Here is a 15727-nt window from a genome sequence, read left to right on the forward strand (position 1 = left end):
TCCCTGCTCATTGCAGGGAGGTTGGACTAGATGACCATTAAAGGTCCCTTCCAACCCAAAATATTATTCGATTCTGTGATTTTATAACCCCTGATTCTGTCCAGATCTTGTATCACCAAAGCCACTCATCACCAGAAAAGGGAGGGGAAAGCTTTCTGGAATCAGTAAGAACAGCATCCTTCAAGCAAGGCATCTGAGCAGTGGTTGCTAACAACTTATTGCTCCGTCAATACTCCATGGAAGCCTGTCTATCAGTATATTCCCAACAGTTTTAGTGAGAGGTCAGTTAACCCAAACACTTCTCTTTCTGCTTTTAAGAAATCAACAGTGAGTTGATCTTACTCTGCTTGGCTCACCCAAAGAGATAACTCTCTCTCATATGCCAGAGAAGAAGTATTTGCAAGATGAGGTCACAGAACTATGCAAATAAATGTTGTTTTCAACTGTTTTTAATAGGACAGAATTTAACCTCTAGTCAGCCAAATGTATCAGCTTTCCCACATAAGAAAAACCTAAATATGAGAAATGATGGTCACAGGAAATATTATAACTATCTGAAAAGGACTAGCAAAGAACAATGTATGATACCATAGTACCTGTGTTTCTTCTGCATTTTTTTGTTTTCTCCCTCAAGTTGGTATTGAAGGCCGTTTCCTCCTTAAGAAACCTCTGTGCTCATCTATACTAATGCAGATTTTTGCTAGTCTTTCCCTCCTGCCTTTTGCTCCTGTGTAGTTTATTAATTGATTTAACCTTTAATTTTGTCAACAAAATTGAAAAAATTAGATGATTGAAAAAGGGATGGAAAAAGCACTGCATACAACTTCAGTGCTTCCAATAATGACTGAGATCATTCAGGTTGTTAAGACCTGATTGCCTGAACCACTTCTGACACATACAGCCTCTCTGGATTTTCTTTATTCCTTTTTTCAGGAGTATTCCTTTGTCAGTGAAATGTATGCTCTTCATAGCTTCGGTTGCTACTTTTACTGAAACAGGAAAAACAATCACCCAAAACAAGATGGAAAAAAATTCAATCATTCTTTCCAATGATATCTTGCACTGCTGTTTTCTTAGCAAAGGTTTGGAGTATTTTGGTAGAGGATGTAGCAGGCACAGGAAAAGAAATTACCTGTTCATTGAGGTTATATGACTGGAAAGAAAGGGAATGTGCCTCTTTGCAGAGTGCTCCAGCAATGAACTGTGGCTTCTTTCTCCTCGTAATACAGAAGCTCTAGCTCTATCTGTGGTGTGTGTCAAGAGGAAATCCACTGTGCAAGTTCCTGGTCAACTCCCAGGACTTATGAAAGTTATGTCTATGTTTGCAGACTGTGTTTGGCTTTTCTCCTTTAATTCTCTGCAATAAATCCTTGTGATTATTGAGAGTTTTAATGTGCTCTTTTTAGAAAATAAAGTGTGTTCCTCTGAATGGCTAACAATATTATCAAGTTTGCCTAAGATGTATATGTAAAGTATGGTAGCTATTGGGTCATTTGTGTTGCTGTGTTGATATTGTGCATGCATCACTGTACTAGCTCCAAGATCCTCATGTATAGGACCCCACTGTGACAGGCCTGGTAAAGACAGAGAGGCACGGTGCTGTACAGAAAACATGTTTTAACAAATCCACAGCACGGGTCGCAGCACCTTTAAATCCTGAAGATCTAGAGTGGTACTGGCTTACCTCCCCTAATGCCTGTAAGTCCCTTTTCATCCTGGTTGGCCGTGGCACTCAGTGCCACGATATCTAGCATTCCTGTGGCAGTGAGTACAGATGCTGTAGAAAAGATCAACAGTTATTTATATATAAGAGAGATAATGACAGAAAAATCAAAGATAAGGATGTTTTATGTTACAGCTCCAAGTCTTGTACCAGTAAGCTATAATCAGGTCATTAAAAAAAAAAAAAATCAGTTTGCCATTGGGTGCTAAATATTAAATTAATTTAAAATCGCATCCTCTAGTTCACAGCAAGCACTATAAGAGAGTGGTGAAATGGAAAGGAGAAAAATAAGAGGCCATGAACATGTCAGAGAAGTCATCCTCCATGGTCTCATCTCCCTTGACAGAAATGTGTATTGCAATCTGTCACCCAGCCAGTGACCATTTTTTAAAACACTCTTCCAGACTGCATGCATTTGTAATCTGTGTGCACAGAACTGCTAGTCACATGGAGCTGGAAGTGATATGTCTGGAGGACAGACTCATGCTACCCTTGTTAGGACACCTTGAGATTTCAGTTTCTCTTTTCCCATTCTAGTTTGCATTTTAACACCAACCTTTAAAAAGTAGCCTGTCACAGGATTTTACATTAACTGTTTTCAGTTCATACTGGAATACATAATTAAAGACACTGAAAATAATGGTAATTTTTAGTCTGGCAGCTGAACCACAAAATAAACAAATCAAATGTAGCTCAAAGTTGGTCCAAATCAGAAAATTATTGTATTTTTCAGTGATTAAAAAAATAATGGCTATAAAAATTGTTTAATATTACCCAAAGTTGTTTGTTTTCCTTTTTGGGTTACTCTACCTTCCTTCAGTAATATTTGTAAAGTTAAAGTTAATTTTGAACTGAAAACAGTGTTTTGAAACAGTTTCAGCATGGAAATGTCAAAACAATGTTCTGACTTTTTCAAATTCTTCTCTTCCCTTTTCTATTCCTTGTTATTTGCTGAATTTAAGAAGTTGTTTTGATTAGAATCAAGATTGTATGGATGGATTTACTATTTGCATTTTTTTGTTTAATCTGTTATCTATATGGAATGTGAATCTCTGTAACAGTTCAGCTGAAATACATTCACTCATGCTTTCTGTCTCCTTCCTTCTCACTGATCCCTTGCTCTTTTTCGAACTGGGTTAATCTGGAATCTTATCCACAAATACACTTAGACTTTGGGGAACCCTGAAGTTTAGCATCCCTCACTGTAGTTGGCTGACTTTCTGATCCAAGATCTGAGAAGACTCAACCTTTTGGAAAGTTGTGGTGAAAACTTCAAATTTCACAGCTCAATGCCTATTGTGTCTTCGTCCTTTGAGCTTAATTAGAATTTGTTTTGGTTTAGATATATGTGCTTTACATTGGATTCTTGCAAATACAGTCTGAGTTTACTTCATTGCTTTCCCTTCTGTCTAAAACCTGTCTTTTTTCTCCCAAGTTTGACTCATTGCCTGCTTTGTAATGGTTTGCTATAGAAATATATACTCTGTAGTAAGATTGATGTGATTAATATCCTTTAAGACTGATCCATATTTAATGTCAATGTTAAACTGACACAGTAATGCTAGAAACAGATGCAAAATTAGATTTTTTTCCCTTTCCCTGGCTAACCTTGTCAACAAAGCTCCAGTACTAGCTTTTCTTTATCAAAGTGGAGGTTCTCCCATAAGAACAGACTGGGGCAGAGGGTGAGGGGAGAGGAAGAAGAAAAGGGGTTATTCAGTGTGTAAGAGGCCTCTTCTCTACTTCCCGCATTATTATTAACAAAATCTTCAGTGTCTGCAAGTGCATCTGTTTGCACATGAAAAAAACCACCACATGCATTAGTTCAATAGTGCTCTTGCTAATTAATGTGAACACTTACACATGCAAATCACATTAACTATCAGTTTGTGCATGCAATTACTTGATTTATGCATGCAAATGTCCATCTGAGGCCAGATCTTAACCTATTGTAAACTGGCATAGCTCCACTGACTTCAGTCAAACTGTTCTGATTTATATCTGCTATGGAATTATTCCATGGTATTTTTGTAGCCAATTTTCATTCTTGGTGATATTATAGATGCAGTTACAGACTTGCTTTAAAAAGTTGACCTTTTGCATTCTGCAGTATTTGTCTTTAACGATGGTCTGGATCTTGCATTTTCTTCAAGTTCTATACGCTGAATCTCCTCTTTCTCCCTATGAGCTCTGCCCCCTCTATAAATCTTATTATGCCCTACAACCTGCAGTCTGAAAGGAAAGGAGGTCAGCAATTAGCTTTTTCAAAATGATGACATGTTAGTGTAAGGTCTTTGGGTGGTCCTATATATCAGATTGACTTTTAGTTACTGATCAGTTGAAGATCAGTTATGGGATACAATGAGAAACTAGATAGCCTGCTGGTCTGTTAGTATCTGGATAAGGCTGATTCCAAGGCTGGAGTGGAGTGAAGGTAACTGCAAATTGAAGATCTGGAAAAGGCTTCATTATTCAAATATTTCTCCAACTTAAACTTCATTCTAACAGTGAGCAGACTACTTTGATGCAGGTGTTGATTCCAGCTGAGAGTACTTTCATTGTGCCACTACGGTCCATGCCAGACTTGTTCAGGGAACACTGTGGTCCAAATGACTTCAGCATGGTCTGAAACCCAAGGTTTTAGATAAACCTAAAATGCCTTCTAGAAGTTTAAAGAAAGAATTTCAAAATCATGACTAAAAACTTTTCAGTTGGATGCATTGCAAAGCTCATGAAATACAGAACCTCTACTTTCTTGACATCGGAAAAGATTGATCTGACCCTAAAGATCACAGAGATGCTCTGTTGCCTCCGCTGGGTGGAAGAACAGGACTTTTAAACAGAAGTTGGTTGTAAAGTAACTAGAAGATGATTTAAGCTCTGCTTCCAGGGCCATCTGTAGCAGGTAATTTTGTTATGGCAAATACTGCTGGGCAGTAGATACACAGGAATACTTCTTCTTCAACTTCAACCATTTGCCATTCTGAGTCTGCAGCCTACACTGCTGTCCTGGACACATTTGTAACCATGGGCGCTCCCACCCAGGGAAATGCATGCCACTGGTGTACCACGAACATCCTGTAAATGGCTTTCAGTAAAGTGTCCCTGAAATAACCTGGCACTGGGAATGTCCAGAAATGAGCTCCCAGAAAAACCATGAGTGCTGGGATAAAAGATGAAGAGACAGTAGGTGATTCTGGAAAAAGTGATTGCTTTCAGCCAGACTTGCTTAATTGGTCTTAGCTGATGGAGCCAGCAGAAGTAAGGATGCAAGGAACAGTATGAAAAGCAGGCAGTGACAGGAGCCTCAGAGAGACATGGAGGATGAAGTCGAGGAAGCAGAGCCAGCAAGGTGTGGAAACACCTCCTGTTTTCTCAAGCAAGACCCAGGTTCAAAGAGACTTGTGGCTGTGATACTTGGAAACCCTGAGAAAAAATGGGAATCTATGCATGTTGCAGTGAGATTTTTCAGGAGCAACATGCAGACAAGGAAATCCTGAGAAAAAATGGGAATCTATGCATGTTGCAGTGAGATTTTTCAGGAGCAACATGCAGACAAGGCCTGTAGAATAATCAGCTTGACCTTCTGAAAGATCTGATGGGGAGGCAATTTTAGCATCCAGAGGTGACTAAATATATCTTTCTGCTCCCTGGCAAACGAAACAGCTATTTTGTCCATGAGCTCTGCTTCTTAAAATTACTACTTGATTTACAGCTGTTAAGTCATTTTAAGGACCTGATTAATCATTTGCTCTTGGCAGGCAAAGTTATGACTGCTAAAAATAAGAAACAATGTCTTGTGTCTTAATCAGTGAAATGGGGAAGGTGGCCAAACGGGGGATTCTTGCAAACTTTCTGTGCACATATGGGTATGATGTGTGTTGGAGATAAACATACAAACTCTTACTGCAATATGTTTGGTTAGTTAGGCCCGTTATTAAAAGGAAGCTGAATTATACTCCCACTGTGTTTTAATGCCATGATTGATCAGTGAAATTCTGTGAGAAGACAATGTTTAGTTGTGGACATACTTAGCAAAGTTCTCTACCTATCCAAAGATGGAAAGGTGCACCAAAAGATAGGTAATTAGAAAATGCATCAAGTATTAATTATTTTTTCTTTTTTCCTGTAGAAGTTAATACAATAAAATTGAACTAGACAAGAATAAAGCATGAATCAAGCTATTTCCTATTAATTTTTGTAATAAAATAAAGAAGTTTTGTGTTCACTAACTGTGCCTAATAACAAACCATCTAAGTAAGGCTTTAAATGCTATACATCTGAATATCACTCTTAGCATTTCTCCCACTTTTCTAGAATTAAATACTTGCAAGAAAACAACTGCATTCATACTGTGTTTCACTTGACACTTGTAGGTGTCCTGTTATTTTTGCATGATGTATATAGGTCATTGCAGTAGCCTGTAAGAATAGAATATTACAGGTAAATACTAAAGTGTCTGTATCAAGACAGCTGCACAGTCAAACACTTCCTCAACTCTCATGCCATGATCCCTTGACTGTGAACACTAAGTCAATCATAAATTAAACAAGCAGAATAGAAACTGCTTCTTTGACAAGTTATTCTATTAAATTTAAGAATTATCTGCAAGATTTAAGTGATTAGGATAATATCACCAAGGTAATACAAAAGACATTGGGTTCATTTTGAGTCCCCTAATTATCATTCTTTATTTAAACAAAAAGTAGAAAAAGAAAAAAAATCCTGATTTAGGAAATCATGAAAGGGTGCTGTAGCTGTTCTTAGTCAAAGTCTTAACAGAGGACTAGAGAAGGAAGGAAAATACTATATGAATGATTATTTCCAGGCTGAGAATGAAGACTCATTGTAAAATTTTCCAAAGCAGTTGTGTTGTAAACTCCATAAAAGTCATTGGGATTTAATGTGCATTTTGAAAGAACACCATCAGTGTGGACTTCGTTAGTTCCAACTGCAACTGTAGAAATAAATTTATGTTGAAGACACAGTCTAACATCACTATAACAAATCACCATTGGACTAGGATACATATTTATGATATCAAACTGTTCACTGTAATAGGGTTTGTCTGTTTGCTGCATCTGAAAAATGAAGAAACTTGCAGTTTGAATTAAACTTTTATATATAGTACTTTTATGGAAATTGTTTCCCACAGATCAATATTTAGATGAAATCTTAAAAAGTAAGTACAAATTAAAAGAGGATGGAAATGAAAACGACTTTTCCAGACCATGTACAACACATATCGGTGAAATTTTTGTTAGGTTTATATTAAGATTAACTTGACTCTTTTTCCTAAAAGACTAGTCAATAAAATAAATTCACTCTTTCTAATAGGAGTATTAAGGTAGGATATTCTGGTGAAGTTAGGATACTGATTTTGGAAACAGATTATATTTGCATAGAGTATTTCCATTAAAAAAAAAAAAGAAACAAGAAATTATATGTAGCTTGGTTTAGAATACATAGTTATTATAGTTTTGCTTAGATCTCACAGGAAGATTTCTACTGTATACGTCTAACAGTCTAACTTGTGCATATCTACACTGAATACATGTATTTAAAATACATCTATAGGTACGTATTTCAGCCACATACAGAAAAACTGTTTATGCACGTTTTTTTGGAATATACTTGTATGCTTTCTTGACTATGGCTTTGACCGGCCTATGCAAGACTGTCTTACTGCCAGTTCTCAGCTCCTGGTTACTGGGTCATCAGTCTTCCTTATGCTCTAAGTGCTGTTGTGTAAGTATCTGAAGATCCTGGTGGACAACATGGTGGACATGAAGAGCAATGTGTCCTTCCAGCAAAGAAGGGCAACAGCACAGGGGGCTATTGGTGAAGGAGTGCAGCTAGCAGGTGGAGGGAAGTGATTATTCTCCTTTATTCAGAAACTGAGAGCACATCAGGAATACCGTGTCAAATCCTGGGCTTGCCACGGCAAAAAAAAAGACATTGTCATACTGAAGTGAGCCCAGCAGAAGGCTACAAAGATAAAGAGGGATCTGAAGCACACTGTGTATAAGAAGTTACTGAGATACTGAGAGAAATATGTTTTTTCAGTTTGGAGAAAAGAAGTATGATGGTTGTTGTCTATAGCTAGGTAATATAGAAATATAGAGAGGATGGAGTCAGGTTCTTGTCAGAAGTGCACAGCAAAAGGATGAGAGGCAAAAGATGTTAGCTACAGAAAGAAAATTCTGACTGAATTTTAGGAGCATATTCTTCACAGTGGGTGGCCAAGCATGAGCACAGGTTGCCCAGAGAATCTGTTGGTTCAGCATCCCTGGGGGTATTCAGGACTAACCTGTACAAGACCCTGAGCAACCTGACCTAGCTTCACAGCTAGCTCTGCTTTGAGAAAGGGTTGAATCAGGTAGAACAGCTTAAGTTGGGGCTGTGAGTCTCTATTCAGAAATACTTCAGTCTGCGCAAGGGGATGCTAGAAAAATGCATGATTTAGCAATATAAACACAACAACTGGAAGTCAGACTTCAAGGATTCACTTGTAGGAGTAAATAAAATAAGCAAAAGCCTCATATTTTCCTGAGGCATAACAAAGTGTACCCCTGGGCAAATTTCTTCACAAATATGTTGTAAATGCTCAGCCATTAATCCTACATGCTTTGCAAATGGGAAATGTGCCATATATGTGCTAAGGCTCAATAGAGCTTTGAGAAACTACCTCAAGAACAACTATTTTGAGTAGTTGGACTCAGTCATTCTTTTCCTGAACTAAGAATGACCACATTCAGGACCTAAAGGCATAGTCTTTTTAAGTTGGGTAATTAATGATCAGAGAAGTGATGGCAATAATGTTTAATAAAGGATCAGTTTAAGAAATAATTCTAGCTGGTATTTCCCTGTGGTGTGGATAATCAAAGACTGTCAAAGGTACTTAACAGGTCACTTCAATTAATATATTTTTACAATTAAGTTATGGGAAGAAAAGTCACTTCTTTGCTTTTTGCTACACCTTCAGCAAGCATGATAGAAAATGGGGGACTAAGCACCCTTCAAACTGTGGTTGGTGCTAACAGCCCAATAAATGACCATTCATATTTGTTTAATTTCAGTATCTTCAGTCAAAAAAATTGGGATTCCTATAAAACAGAAATAAATTAAAAAAAATATTTTGAAATTACAATTATTGCTACTTTTTTAAGGTAAACTGATCTGAATGTTGTATTCAGCTCATGCAGGAAGAATGAATCAGAAGAATCCTGAAGCAGCAGAGAACAAAGTAGTTGATGGGAGTGAGAAAATAGGTCTAAATCATTCCATAGTACTGTCTCAGGCCCACAGGTAACAGCGAAATCCACCTTAATAATTGTGCTGAATCAATGACACTAATTTTAGAAAAAGGAAACAGTCCTCCCTGCCGCTACAGAAATAGTCTTTGATGCATTCTTCCGAAGAAGTGATGTCAGTATGAAAGGGGAAGCGATGTGCAGGAGCTATCACTAGCTTTCATAGATTCACAGAACCTCCTTGGTCAGGAAGGATCTCCAGATCATCCAGTCCAACCTATGCGCAGTGCCAGCCGCTCCAGGCCTCACCGTTGGCATCTTCACTGGCTTCAAGCATGTAGATTCCACAGCAACACTGATTGACAAATGTTTATCTTCTTCATGCTAGGTATTTTAGGGTTCAGTGAGACCCCTGGACCTATCTAGCCAGTGTAAATTATTGCCTTTTGAGGGGCTGATTTTTCTTCATCTTCTTATTATGCAGCATGATTTCCCATTTGCTCTATCGGGTTTCAAGCTGTTAATGCTGAATGCATCCTTAGGATCTTCTGTAGTCATTATTTCCTCTAGTATCACTCATTCATATTAATTCAAAGAGCACAAGACAAGAAAAAAGCTCATTCAGAAATGTATTATATTGGTGGCTGTGAAAAACAGACTAGTTTCTGTTTGTAGTTACATATAAGTACTCTGCTATTCTACTTTAGATTTATTCATCTGACCAAATTAGTTATCTTTCTCAAAGCTATTGCTATGTAAGGTTATAAACATTTCCCTTAGTCATTAGGAAATCTACATACAAGTCTACAGTATAAAAAAAGGCAAACGTTGTTTCAAGCCCTATGAAAAATATATTGCTTTCCCTCAGAGAGGTTAATTCTGTGCAATTTTGAAATGTTCCTGCAAGCATCTGTTGACTACAATGACAGATATAATTACTCAGCATCTCTTCAAATGGCAAAGTTTGCAAGCTAACAATAGATTCCTATATGCATTGACAATTTTTAACTCTTTTTTTTTTTTTTTTTTTGAATGCTTTGGCAAACTGTGAAGGAAATGTGTTTACTGGCTGTTGCAATTTGTGGGTACATCATTGTCAGTGTCTACAGTTTAACAAAACTACCATTGAGTTCAAGTAGAGGAAGATTTCACCCTTAAAATTTTGCAGTCGTTTCCTTTGTGAGTCCTTCTAGTTCCAGTAACCTCCTCCCCACACAAATAGATAAGTTAGCTAATTCTAGATCATATCCTGAAAGACTCCCTGGCCACAGCACACTGTCAGCCATGGCAAAACAACACCTACCAAATGGCTTACATGGCATTTCTGGCCACGGCCAGATAAGCATATGTTTTAAAGACATTTTCCGGAACACAGCTGTTAAACTGTACATTAGCAACCCCTGGAAATCCAGTCCCACTACTTTTTCTGTCCTTTTTAACTTGGTTGTGTTAAACGTGAGTGTCTCAAGTTATGCTGCTACAAATGGTATGTGAACTGACAACGTGCTAGGTCAAGATTTTGTCTCTCCTATCATGCTGCCAGCACTTTCTTGCCTCTCAGTGTTGACAATTGATCAAACCTGGTCAGATGGTATGATGGGGAACCTGCCCATACCTGGCTTCCCTCTGCCTTTCGTATGCTTTCATTTCATTTGTACTTTTCATTTTGCTGTTGAAGATAGACCTGCATGAGAAAAATGGTACGAATTGTTAATATATCTGCACAAAAAAAAGTGCTGACTGGCATATTGGGGATTTTTGTGTCCTTTTGCTTTTGTTTTCAGCTGGGCTCTTACAGCACAGGTAGGGCTCAGAGTTACAGCCTCAGCTACTGCTCTTGTCTTTACAGTCCACTCTGAACTGTGTAAATCTTCACCCATGCTTCTGTTGGAGATTACAGGAATAGCTGCTGTCAGGAGATTGCAGGGGCGTGATATAGAAAGGTTCAGCCTTAGTTGGAGGTAGTTGATTTTGGAGATGTCTCAGTGCCTGGCAGCACAGTACTGAAGGGTTTTCCCACTGAAGGCCATGGTCTAGCTGTTAGGTCACCTGGTGCTTCCACACCTGTGCCTAAGTGTCACTTCAAAGCATATGCCAGATTATGCACAAGTTGTGAGCTAAAATGTCTCTTAAATATCATCTGAGACATTTACAAATAAACAAACCATGCTGCATAAAAGAAACCAGAATTTATAAAACTGCTGAGTAACAAATGCGTCTATGCATGGTCAAATATCCAGCTCTCACATCTAAAACTATGCTCAGAGGGGATTTGATCCATGATATATCATCCTGCATATCATGATTATACAAATAATAATAGTAATAACAATAAATGTACCTGTGAGGTTACAAGTGAATAATATGGCTCCTTTTTCTCCACCATCTCTGTGTGCTTTCCTATTTCAACCACTGTGCCATTCACAATGACCAATATTACATCTGCAGTGTGAGCAGTGGAAAGCCGATGAGCAATAATAATAGTAGTTTGACCTTGCCTGGCCTGTAAACAAAATACCAAACTGTAATTCATGTCCCCTGTTGCTTGGTGGTTTAGAGTAATTCCTCTAATTTGTCATATCGATACTGCTGTTACATCCCATTGATCTCATTTGCTGAACATCCGTGGTTCCCTCACAACTGACTTAAACTACAACCTGCTTCTTTCCCTAGTAGGCTGGAGTTGTAACCTGCTTTTTCTTCTGCCTTATTTTGCTGCTTCTGCTTTTCTTGGGGTATGTCTTGTTTTTTTAAATGCTGTTGAAGAGCACAGCTGTGAGGTACAAAGTTGGGAGCATTTCCATAAAGACTGGCTCATTGTCAGAGGACACGTCTGCTTTACTCCCAGGGTCCTACTGATTCTAACAGCATGACACCCGTTATTTGCCATTGGTAACTATTGCTCAGCAGTAACTGACTGAAGGCAATGTGTTTGCCATAAATAGGTAGCTTTGGGTCTCCATTGCCACACCAAAAAACATAGGGTTTATAATTTGGTAACTTATGGAGGAAAGCTGTTCCCATCACCTAAGTGCAGATGCCAAATTTCTGGGAATAAACAAACATACAGGTTGGTGCCTGCAGCTTACCTATGTAACCAAAGAAGAAAGACACAGACTTCTTCCAAAATGCCTCTGACTCAACTTTCTTCTGAGTTAACTGTTGCAGGTTAAACACTTAGAAGAGTTAAGCTGTCTAGAGTGTTACAGTGAGTGTTTGTCCGTTCAGGAGGATATTGCATGGTGCCAGCTCCTAGCTAGATGAGCCAAGTGGAAATAATTGTTTCAGTGGTGGTGAGGCGGAAGATATGAGAATATTGTCACAGAAGAACAGTGGGCAGCTTTTGTCATGAATGGGGAAATAATGCTTCTCCTTGTTACAAATCTATAATGGAAAATTATAACTGTCACTCGTGTCTTCTTCCTGAATTTAAATTAAATGCATGATTAGAGAAAAAAGAGGGTTATATCAATGGCAAAGCACTTACTTTTCCTAGTCCAATGTGAACTAGCATCTTGCTTTCTGTGTCTAAAGCACACGCTGTGTCATCTAATAAGAGAATTTTAGGACTGCACTCTAAAGCTCAGTCAACAGCCATTGCTGGTTTCTGACTCCTGATTTCTGTGGATTTCCCATTTCACCCACAGTGGTAGCACTTTTTGAAAAAGAAGAGTATAAGATCTATCATTTTTTACACTGTGAACAAGTAATTTTTATTAAGACCTGACTGAGTGTGGAGATAAATGGAAGGATCCCTTCTGATTTCTACAGAGTTCAAGCTGTGAAGAAATGGGATTTAACAATGATGTTCTCTTGCTATGTGACATTTCCTCCTAGAAACTGAGTATCGGTGCAAATCCACCCTAATTCAGAGGGCTTTCCCACTGACATAACACCCGTGAGCAGGTCCCCTGGCAACAGCAGCGACATTTATGAGCCTCAAGTTATCACTGTGTCAAGCACCTTGCGGAAGCAGGCCGCGCTGCTTACACAAACACCGACTTTGACAGCTGTAATTTCCGTTTTGGACACAAGGTGGCTGCAGAAAATCAGTGTTTGATCAGTGGTTTAAACAGAGCCCCCTCCATCCCTGTATTTCACTGGCTTTGCAAGGGAGCAGATGTGACCTATAATAAAATAAAACACCTTCCCCCCCCCCCCCCCCCCCCCCCCCCGCCCCGATGTCAGTTTAACTCTGCAACCGCATTTACATTCACTCAGCCACACTGTACCTTTGGACTTTGTTCTTTGTACTTATTACCCTGTTGATCTCCATTTCTCTATTCTCTGTGCTTCTGCACCCCTTGGTTTTAATTTCAGTGAGTTTAGAGAGAAGTTAAGTTTTAGGGATAAACTGTTATAGGTAAGAACACAAAACTCCATCACATACATGAAAAAACAGTTTCTCTACTGAACTTTGTGTCAATTACTTTACAAGAAAGATATTTGAATATTATAACAGGAAATTCAGTAGGTTAACATATATATTTTCTTCCTTTGTTGCAGTTATAACTTTTTCATCAGTTACATTTTCTCTGCCATGTCTTACACCTGTTCTAATTGTCATCCTAAAAGGATGGCTGCCTGGCTGACCATGCCCATGGATTCTCAGAAACATCTTAGATTAAATGATTTTTATGTCATGTTCCTTCAGGGTGATCTGCAGAAAAAATCACACTGTATCAGAGCACAAGATTGCATTTTTGTCTCTGAATCAGACTGACATGTTGGGAAATCTCATACTAGATTAACGAGTCATTAGGTAATGATTTGTCTGGTTTAGGTGGCTGTACAAACATGACTGCAAGTAACAACTGGGAAGTGATTATATACATACACATACATATTTGCATATGTCAAGTGGTCACAGAGTGAACAACTGCCTCGTGCTTTTTCATGGAAGAGTGCCTGATACTGGAGTTTAGGCCTGAGTCTATTTTGCCATGTTACAGATTGTTCTGGAGAAAATATGCATGCCTTAATGGCTTCAATTCTGTTAAATTTTTTAATACTTAATCCCACCTACATAAGTGTTACCGCAAATGACAGCATTTTCCATTCTTTCTTTTAGCCTTTCCAGAGACACATTTATCTTCCCTCCGTTGATTACAAAGGGAGCCTAGATGATTAGCTTAGGCTAGACATCAAACTTCTAGATGGTTAAAGCCAGGTAAAAGAACACTCACATGAGATGTAAAGATGTCTAAGTTTAAACTTAGAATGCTTTATAGCCTGAAACATTAGAAACTGATGGATAGGTTGTTTTCAATGTTACTCATCTCCTGTGGAGAAAAAGTGATTGTCACAAAAAGACAAGAAGTTAATTTTCAAATATGCATTGGCTTAACATAGGTAGTTATAGCAAATTTTAACAAAATCTTGCAGCGTCGTGCAGTCTGCACAAGCAGAACTTTTTATCTGGCCACAGTGTAAACATAACCATCTCATCTACAATTTTGCATCGAGTAGTAAGTCAAGCTTCAGTTATCTCTGTGTGTTCAAAATGCTCAGCTCTACCCAGCAGAATGCTGTTCAGAGGAAAGGTTACCTGAGCATTGGTTAGGCTTTGGTAGCCATGTGGTATCTAGATGAGTCAGTATTTTGTGACAAATATTCTGAGAATATTCTCCTCTACCACTATTGGGATGTCCTTGTATAGCTTATGATGTTCCGTATTTAGGTATTTGAAACTAGAAATTACATTTTCCATGAAGTCATATAATATTTATGTTCCCCAGTTAAATAAATATACCACAAGTAATTTTTTTTTGGCTTTAATTGGTCTAGAAGGTGAATTTCACTGTCATCTCTCACAGACAATTCAAGCCTTTTCAATTCCACTAGTACCATATTGACACCAGACAGGAAAATATATGTTTTGATATGGCTAAAATCGCTTTCCTTTCCCATCATACTTCAGTTCAGTTTAGTAGCTGTCTGAGGAAAGGACAGTTAAAGGGGCACTGCCAGCAGTGCCGGTGAGGCCCTTCCCTGACCCCATTTAAACTGGGGAGGAAGTAACTGTAGTGGAATAAATGTGGCTACAGCAGCAGTAAAGCTTTTGTGAGAACACTAATACCATTAGGTGATTAGGTGATATCAGCTCTGAAGTTTTACTCTGAAAATGTTAGAGAGTGCTTGCAGACAGCTGAGATACTGAAGAAAAAAAAATCAATCAGAACAACAAGATAATAAATCTACTTACAGGAATCCACGTGACCTTTGAATATTTTTGTGTTAGTGTTTTTTTTTTCCCTCATCATCATGTCTATCAACTATTTATCCTGCAAAAATATAATAATATTGAGATTATTTACTGGAAAATCTTTTAATTGGTAAAGAACACATTTTCTGTTGGTGTGGCAGGTATAAGAAATCACTAAAAAATACAGCTTCACTTGTCATGTCCTACGAGTTCTTTTATTATACTAGTTCCGACATTCCTGTTGCTTCTAGTGTCCCTACTCCCAGCTACACATGGAGTGAAAGGAACAATTGTTGAAAAACAGAGGATGGGGAAATTTATCACAGAAACAGATGAAAAAAAGTTTGGGAATATTTCACCTGGGAGAGACTGGAAAGGGAATATAGGGTACACAGAAAAGAGATTGGAAATGTCTTGCAAGAGCAATAGCATAATTTCAGTATCTAGGAACAAAGTAACTGTCCATCTAGAATGCAACAAGAATGTTATATCTATTTCCAAAAATTGTTTCAAGCCTTATGTCCAATATACTCACCTACACCGTAC

This window comes from Tyto alba, unplaced genomic scaffold (genome assembly GCF_018691265.1).
Source record: "Tyto alba isolate M040663 unplaced genomic scaffold, T.alba_DEE_v4.0 Super-Scaffold_38, whole genome shotgun sequence".
Taxonomy (NCBI): Eukaryota; Metazoa; Chordata; class Aves; order Strigiformes; family Tytonidae; genus Tyto; species Tyto alba.